At 36.6% G+C, this 9124-nt stretch overlaps 1 pseudogene; it reads right to left on the bottom strand.

Moving 5' to 3' along the window:
* Positions 1 to 1363: 1363 nt before the first annotated feature.
* On the bottom strand, positions 1364 to 7314 carry LOC136148117 (serine/arginine-rich splicing factor 3 pseudogene; annotated as a pseudogene).
* Positions 7315 to 9124: the final 1810 nt, after the last annotated feature.

The following is a 9124-nucleotide window of genomic DNA, read 5'->3' as shown; positions in this document are numbered from 1 at the left end:
GCTCTTAATTCTCGGACCAGGGATCAAACCTGTGTCTCTTGCATTGGAAGGCAGAGTCTTAATCACTGGATCATTAGGGAAATCCATAGATTTATTTTTTAGTGTTTTATTTGTGTTTAAAGATGATATATATTTTGTTATACACACATATATACACATATTATTCATTCATTCCTTCTACATTTAGTACAATTTTTTTGCTGTTACAGAAAATAATCTTGTATACATCCTGAACATGTATCCTTTTACATATCGGTGATAATTTCTTCAGAGTATATATCTAGAAGTTAAATTGCTGGGAAGTAGTGTATGTGCATCTTTAATTATACTAAACATTGCCAGATGCTCTCCAAAATGATTATACAAAGTTATACTCCCACCAGCTGTACTTGAGAGTTTGTTTTCCTATGTGCTTGACATTCTTGGTATTGCCAGACTTTTCTTCTCTGTTAATCTTACAGGTTCACAATGGAACCACCTTATTTTTTTTTTTTTCCCTTTTTTATTGACACATACTTGATTTGCAACATTGTGCAAAACTCAGAAGAGTGACTCAGTTTTACACATATATACATTCTCTCTTTTTTTTTTGTAACCAAAACTTTAATCCCAAGGATTTGCACAAAACATATTACAAATGACAGCATGAAAAAAGAATCTTGCACAGTAACTCAGTTCAGTTCTACAATGTACCCTTAAACTGGCAGGATATTTGGTATCTTGAGTAGTCTCAGATTTCCAAATAAAGAATGTTACAAAGAGCTATGTATTCTTCACAGAAGGAACTTACAACCTAAAGCAAAGGTAAACTAACTTCCTTGAAACTTCTTAGATTCTACAGCAACTGGACAACCTTTTGTCCAGTGTGAAGACTAGTGGAATTTTTAAACCTCTAACCTAGTTTAAGGGTGCAGCTTTAATTTTTCCAGCTGGCTTTTGAGTTCACAGCAGCTTTTAAAAACTGCATGCCTACAGCTGCATACCATATCCCAGCTATGTGGGAAAAATCTTCCAATTTTTGCCAGTTTTTGTTTCCATAATGTTAAACATCGACTATACCTGGGCAAGAGTTAGAGGTTTATTATCAGCCTATGCAAGACTAAAATTCAAAGCAAATTAAACTTTGTTTAAGGGAACATTGTAAAGTAACAATTCTTGATACTACCTGCCTCAAATGATCCATTTCAAACCACAGAGAATTACACCTTTGTCTGTCACTGATCCAACAGACAAATGTGAACAGCGAGAACATTTTAAAAATGCACCAAGCTTATGAAGTCTCAAACAAAACTTGAATTTTCTGCACATACTCCTGTCAAATGAAGTTATCTCCTGTACACCACTCCTCTTGCAGACTGATCTTTCATTTCCTTTCATTTGACCTAGATCTGCTATGAGACCTAGAGAAAGATCAGGACTTGTGATTTCTCTCCTGAGACAGTGATCTCTCTCTTCTCTTATCTCTAGAAAGGGCCCTGTTCTGGCTGCGGGAGAAGCTTCTCCGTCTTGGAGATCTGCGTGGAGGTGGAGGACTCCTCCTCCGATAATCATCTCAAGGGCGACGACCCCAAGAAGGAGGTGCGCCACGATTTCGACTTCCCTTTTCACCCTTCACACAGTGTTCTCTCCCATCTAGCTCTGGCACAGCATCAGCTGCATCTGGGGGATCTTCAGATTCAACAAAAGCAAAGCCAGGACGCTTTCTAGCAACCCACATACTTCGGAGTGGTCCATAATAGCCAAAAGTGCCTTCCAATTCAGTCCTGTTACCATTGTTTCCAAGATTATCTACAGTCCGATGGACAGGAATCACGATGCGTTTCGAGATCTTAGGTTAGAGATGCGGAGGTTCATATCCACAGAACCTAATCTAGATCTTCCCGGTCCCCTCCCGCCCGCGTTCCCGGATGCGCTCGCACACTCGACGTCCAGGAAATGGCCTACATTCTCTTTTTAAAACATTCTTTTCCGTTATGGACTATCCCAGGAGATTGGCTATAGCTCCCTGTGGTGTACCGTAGGACTTTGTTGTTTATCCATTCTAAATGTAATAGTTTGCATCTATCGACCGCGAATTCCCAGATCATCCCTCTCCTTTTTCGCCTCTCCCTTGCCAACCACAAGTCTGATCTGTCTGCCTATGAGTCTGTTTCTGTTTTGTAGACAGGTACATTTGTACCATATTTTAGGTTCCACCTATAAGTGATATCATATGGTATTTGTCTTTCTCTTTCTGGTTTACATCACTTAGTATGATAATCTCTAGTTGAATCCATGTTGTTGCAAATGGCATTATTTTCTTCGTTTTTATGGCTAAGTAGTTGTAAATATGTACCACATCTTTATCAATTCATCCATCATTGGACATTTTGGTCGTTTTCGTGTTTTGGCTACTGTGAATAATGCTGCTGTCTTTTTGAGTTATAGCTTTGTCTGGATATATGCCACAGTATCTTTGAAAAACAATAAAGCAAAGTGCAATGAGACAAGCTATGTCTGTACCATGAATAACCTCATTAACACTTTTGAGAACAGAGTGAGATTTTACTAATTCAGACAAGAGTAACATCATAATTCATACACTGAAATTAAATTTACATTGATATTACATATTTTGGGGCATTCTCTGGCATTGCCTTCTTTTGGGTAATGAGTTTGAGTAAACTCCGGGAGTTGGTGATGGACAGGGAGGCCTGGCGTGCTGCAATCCATTTCAAGTCACGACTGAGTGACTGAACTGAACTGAACATGTTTTTTACAAAAGAACATACTTTAGAAACTAAACATATAAACTTGGCTCCAAAGAGCATTATAGAATATTTAACTTTACCACCTCTATGTTGTTCAGCGCTTAGTTGTGTCCGGCTCTTTGCAGCCCCATGGACAGAAGCACGCCAGATTTCCCTGTCCCTCACCATCTCCTGGAAGCTGCTCAAACTTGTGTCCGTCGAGTCAGTGATGCCATCCAACCATTTCATCCCCTGTCATCCTCTTCTCCTCCTGCCTTCAGTCTTTCCCAGCATCAGGGTCTTTTCTAGTAAGTCAGTATTGGACCTTCAGCTTCAGCATCAGTCCTTCCAATGAATATTCAGGATTGATTTCCTTTAGGATTGACTGGTTTGATCTGCTGTCCAAGGGACTCTCAAGAGTCTTCTCCAGCACCACAATTCAAAAGCATCAATTCTTTGGCACTCAGCCTTCTTTATGGTCCAACTCACATCCATACATGACTACTGGAAAAACCATAGCTTTGACTAGACAGACCTTTGTCAATAAAGTAATGTCTCTGCTTTTTAATATGCTGTCTAGTTTTGACTTAGCTTTTCTTCCGAGGAGCAAGTGTCTTTTAATTTCATGCCTGCAGTCACCATCTGCAGTGATTTTGGAGCCCAAGAAAATGAAGTCTGTCACTGTTTCCATTGTTTTCTATCTATTTGCCATGAAGTGATGAAACCAGATACCATGATTTTTGTTTTTTGAATATTGAGTTTTAAGCCACCTTTTCACTCTCCTTCATCAAGAGGCTCTTTAGTTCCTCTTCTCTTTCTGCCATAAGGGTGGTGTCATCTGCATATCAGAGGTTATTGATATTTCTTCCAGTAATCTTGATTCTAACTTGTGCTTCATTCAGCTGGCATCTTGCATGATGTACTCTGCATATAAGTATAATAAGCAGGGTGACAATATATGGCCTTGATGTACTACTTTTCCAATTTGGAACCAGTCCGTTTTTCCATATCTAGTTCTAACTGTTGCTTCTTGACCTGCATACAGGTTTCTGAGGAGACAGGTCAGGTGGTCTGGTATTCCCATCTCTCTAAGAATTTTCCACTGTTTGTTGTGATCCATACAGTCAAAGGCTTTAGCGTAGTCAATGAAGCAGAAGTAGATGTTTTTTTCTGGAATTCTCTTGCTTTTTCTGTGATCCAACGTATATTGGCAATTTGATCGCTGGTTCCTCTGCCTTTTCTAAATCCAGCTTGAACATCTGGAAATTCTCAGTTCATGTACTGAGCTTGGAGAATTTTGAGGATTATTTTGCTAGCATGTGAAATGAGTGCAATTGTGCAGTAACCACCTTTGTACAGACAGTTACGTGTTGGCAGTTACCTCTGAAGCTGACCACAGTAAATATTCAATAATCGTTTGCTGAAAGAATAAACATCTTAAATTGTAGTCACAGAGCAGCTTAATCCATTAATGAAGCAGTGGATCTTCTATAATCCTCTACTCAATCTTGTAGTTTGGTTATAAAAGTATGTTGTGGAGAATTAGACTATAAATCAGATGTTTTCACTACATCTAAATGCCTCGGGTAGGTTTGAATTAATGTTGCTTCTGTTGATAGAAATAAGGAAATTTTAAGAATAGAATAATAAGAATCTATTGGCTATTTCACAACTAATTCTTTTTTATTTTTTTACCTTTTTACCTCTAATACCTATTCTTCCTACAACCACACCCACTTCTGATAATCACCAATTTGTTCTCTATATCTATGAACGGTTATGTTTATTTTTTAGGTTTCACATATAAAAGGGATCGTAGAATATTTGTCTCTGACTTATTTCACTTAGCATAATGCCCTAAAGGTCCATGCATGTTGTTGCTGCAAATGGCAAGTTTTTTTTTTTTCATTTCTAAATTTGTTAAGCAATCTCAACATACTTGACACGCATGTTTGTTTGTATATATTCACCACATCTTCTTTACCCATTCACCCATCCGTGTCCAGTTAGGTTGTTCCCATATCTTGATGTTGTAAATAATGTTACAGTGAACTTGAAGTCATGCATCTTTCTGAATTAGTATTTTCATTTTCTTTTGATAATACCTAGAGGTGGAACTGCTGAACGGTATGTTAGTTATATTTTTAGTTTTTGAGAAAACTCCATACTGTGTTCAAAGTGACTGCACCAATTTGCATTCCCACCGACAGTTCAGAATGGTTCCCTTTGCTTCACACCCTTGCTGACACTTGTTATTTCTTGTCTTTTGATAACAGTCATTCTAGGAGATGTGAGGAGATATCCTACTGTGGTTTTGATTTGCACTTCCCTGATGATTAAGGATGTTGAATATCTTTTCCTGTACCTGTTAGCCATCTATATGTCTTCTTTGGCAAAATCTATTTTTAGATATTCTGTCCATTATTTAATCACATTTTTGTTTTTGTTCTTTGGCTGTTGAATTGTGTGAGCTCTTTACATTTCCTGGATATTAACTCCTTATCAGTTGATTTGCAAATTTTTTCTGTCAGTCCATAGGTTGCTATTCATTTTGTTTATGGTTTCATTTACTGTGTAGAAGCTTTTTAGTATGATGTATTTCTACTTATTTATTTTGGCTTTTGTTGCTTTTGCTTTGGGTGTCATTTAAAAAATTGTAGCCAAGACCTATGTCAAGGAGCTTATCACTTATATTTTCTTCTAGAAATTTTATGGCTTCAGGTCTTCTATTCAAATCCTCAATCTATTTTGAGTTAATTTTTGTGTGTAGTACAAGATAGTAATCCAGTTTCATTCTTTAGTATTTGGCTGTCCAACTTTCCCAACAACATTTGTTGTAGAGACTGCCCTTTCTTCGTTATATATTCTTGGTCCTTTATCATAAATCAATGGCCCCTGTGTGGTGGTCTGTTTCTGCAACCTCTGTCTTGTCCCATTGATCTATGTATGTGTTTTTTCCCCACTACCATGTTTTGATTTATAATGCTTTGTATTGCAGTTTGAAATCAGGGAGCATGATGCCTTCAGCTTTCTTAAAAATTTTATTTATTTTTTAATTAAAGGATAATTGCTTTACAGAATTTTGTTGTTTTCTGTCAAGCCTCAACCTGACTCAGTCATAGGTATACATACATCCCCTCCCTCTTGAACCTCCCTCCCATCTCCCTCCCCATCCCACCCCTCTAGGTTGGTGCAGAGCCCCTGTTTGAGTTTCCTGAGACATACAGCAAATTCCCATTGGCTATGTATTTCACATATGGTGATGTAAGTTTCCATGTTACTCTCTCCATACATCTCACCCTCTCCTCCCTTCTCCCCATGTCCATAAGTCTATTCTCTATGTCTGTTTCTCCATTGCTGCCCTGTAAATAAATTCTTCAGTACCATTTTTTTAGATTCCATATATATGTGCTAGTATACAATATTTATCTCACTCTGTATAATAATCTATAGGTTCATCCACCTCATTAAAACCGACTCAAATGTGTTCCTTTTTATGACTGAGTAGTATTCCATTGTGTATATATACCACAATTTCTTTGTCCATTCATCTGTTGATGGATATCTAAATTGCTTCCATGTTCCAGCTATTGTAAATAGTGCTGTAAAGAACAAGGGGATACCTGTGCCTTTTTCAATTTTGGTTTCCCTAGGGTATATGCCTAGGAGTGGGATTACTGGGTCCTATGTTGCTTTTATTCCTAGATTTTAAGGAATCTCCATACTTTCTTCCATACTGGCTATATCAATTTATATTCCAACCAACAGTGTAAGTATTCCCTTTTCTCCACACCTTCTCCAGCATTTATTGTTTGTAGACTTTTTGATGATGGCCATTCTGACCAGTGTGAGGTGATATCTCATTATAGTTTTGATTTGCATTTTTCTAATAATGAGCGATGTTGAGCATCTTTTCATGTGTTTGTTAGCCATCTGTCTTCTTTGAAGAAATGTTTGTTAAGGTCTTTTTCCACTTTTTGATTGGGTTGGTTGTTCTTCTTGTATTGAGTTGTGTGAGCTGTCTATATATTTTGGAAATTAATCCTTTTCCAGTTGTTTCATTTGCTATTATTTTCTCCCATTCTGAGGGTTGTCTTTTCACCTTGCTTATAGTTTCCTTTGCTGTGCAAAAGCTTTTAAGTTTAATCAGGTCCCACTTGTTTACTTTTGTTTTTATTTCCATTACTGTAGGAGGTGGGTCATAGAGGATCTTGCTTTGATTTATGTCCTTGAGTGTTCTGCCTGTTTTCCTCTAGAAGTTCTATAGTTTCTGGTCTTACATTTAGGTCTTAAATCCATTTTGAGTTTAGCTTTGTGTGTGGTGTTAGGAAGTGTTCTAATTTCATTCTTTTACATGTAACTGTCCAGTTTTCCCATTTATTGAAGAGGCTGTCTTTTCCCCATTGTATATTCTTGTCTCCTTTGTCAAAAATAAGGTACCCATAGGTGCATGGGTTTATTTCTTGACTTTCTGTCTTGTTCCATTAGTCTATATTTCTGTTTTTGTGCCAGTACCATACTGTCTTGATGAATGTATCTTTGTAGCATCATTTGAAGTCAGGAAGGTTGATTCCTCCAGCTCCATTCTTTCTGAAGACTGCTTTGGTTATTCGGGGTCTTTTGTATTTCCATATGAATTGTGAAATTTTTTGTTCTAGTTCTGTGAAAAAGCCATTGGTAATTTGATAGGGATCGCACTGAATCTATAGATTGCATTTGGTAGTATGGTCATTTTCACAATATTGATTCTTCCTACCCAGAAACATGGAATATCTCTCCATCTGTTTATGTCATCTTTGATTTCCTTCATTAGTGTCTTATAATTTTCTGTGCACAGTTCTTTTGTCTCCTTAGGTAAGTTTATTCCTAGATATTTAATTCTTTTCGTTGCAATGCTGAATAGGACTGATTCCTTAATTACTCTTTTCAGTTTTTCATTGTTAGCATATAGAAATACACTTTCTGTGGATTGATTCTGTATCCTGCAATTTTACTCAATTCACTGATTAGCTCTACTAATTTTTTAATACTATCTTTAGGGTTTTCTATGTACAGTATCATGTCATCTACAAACAGTGAGAGCTTTACTTCTTCTTTTCTGATCTGAATTCTTTTTTTCTTTTTCTTCTCTGATTGCTATAGCTAGGACTTCCACCACTATGTTGACTAATAGTGGCAAAAGTGGACACCCTTGTCTTGTTCCTGATCTTAGGGGGAATGTTTTCAGTTTTTCACCATTGAGAATAATGTTTGCTGTAGGCTTATCATATATGCCCTTTTTCTATGCCCATTTTTTGAAGAGTTTTAATCATAAATGGATGCTGAATTTTTGTCAAAGGCTTTTTCTGCATCTATTGAGCTTATATGGTTTTTATTTTTCAGTTTGTTAATATTGTAGATCACATTAATTGGTTTGCATATATTGAAGAATCCTTGCATTCCTGGAATAAACCCAACTTGATCATGTTGTATGACCTTTTTAATGTGTTGTTGAATTCTGTTTGCTAAAACTTTGCTGAGGATTTTTGATTCTATGTTCACCAGTGATATTGGCCTGTAGTTTTCTTTTTTGTGTGTTGTCTTTGTCTGGTTTTGGTATCAGGGTGATGGTGGCCTCGTAAAATGAGTTTCAAAGTGCTCCTTCCTCTCCAATTTTTTGAAGGAGTTTTAGAAAGATGGCGTTAGCTCTTCTCTGAATGTTTGATAGAATACTCCTGTGAAGCCATCCTGTCCTAGGCTTTTGTTTTGGGAGGAGATTTTTGATCACAGCTTCAAATTCAGTGCTTGTAACTGGGTTGTTCATAATTTCTATTTCTTCCTGTTCAGTCTTGGAAGATTGAACTCTTCTAAGAATCTGTCCATTTCTTCCAGGTTATCCATTTCATTGTCATATAGTTGTTCATAATAGTCTCATAATCCTTTGTATTTCTGCATTGTCTGTTGTAACCTCTCCTTTTTCATTTCTAATTTTGTTCATTTGATTCTTCTCTGTTTTTTTCTTGATGAGTCTGGCCAAAGGTTTGTCAATTTTGTTTATCTTCTTAAAAAAACAGCTTTTAGTTTTATTAATCTTTACTATTGTTTCTTTCATTTCTTTTTCATTTATTTCTGCTCAGGTCTTTATGATTTCTTTCCTTCTGCTAACTTTGGGGTTTTATGTTCTTCTTTTTCCATTTGTTTTAGGTGTAAAGTGAGGTTGTCTATTTGATGTTTTTCTGTTTCTTGAAGTAGGATTGTATTCTCTCTTAGAACTGTTTTTGCTGCATCCCATAGGTTTTGAGTTTTCATGTTTTCATTGTCATTTGTTTCTAGAAATTTTTTGATTTCCCTTTTGATTTCTTCAGTAACCTGTTGGTTATTTAGAAATGCATTGTTTAATCTCCATGTGTTTGTGT

The sequence above is a fragment of the Muntiacus reevesi genome, chromosome 16 (genome assembly GCF_963930625.1).
Source record: "Muntiacus reevesi chromosome 16, mMunRee1.1, whole genome shotgun sequence".
In the NCBI taxonomy this organism is placed as follows: domain Eukaryota; kingdom Metazoa; phylum Chordata; class Mammalia; order Artiodactyla; family Cervidae; genus Muntiacus; species Muntiacus reevesi.
Note: the sequence above shows the minus strand (reverse complement) of the source record. Positions and strands in the feature narration are given on the sequence as shown.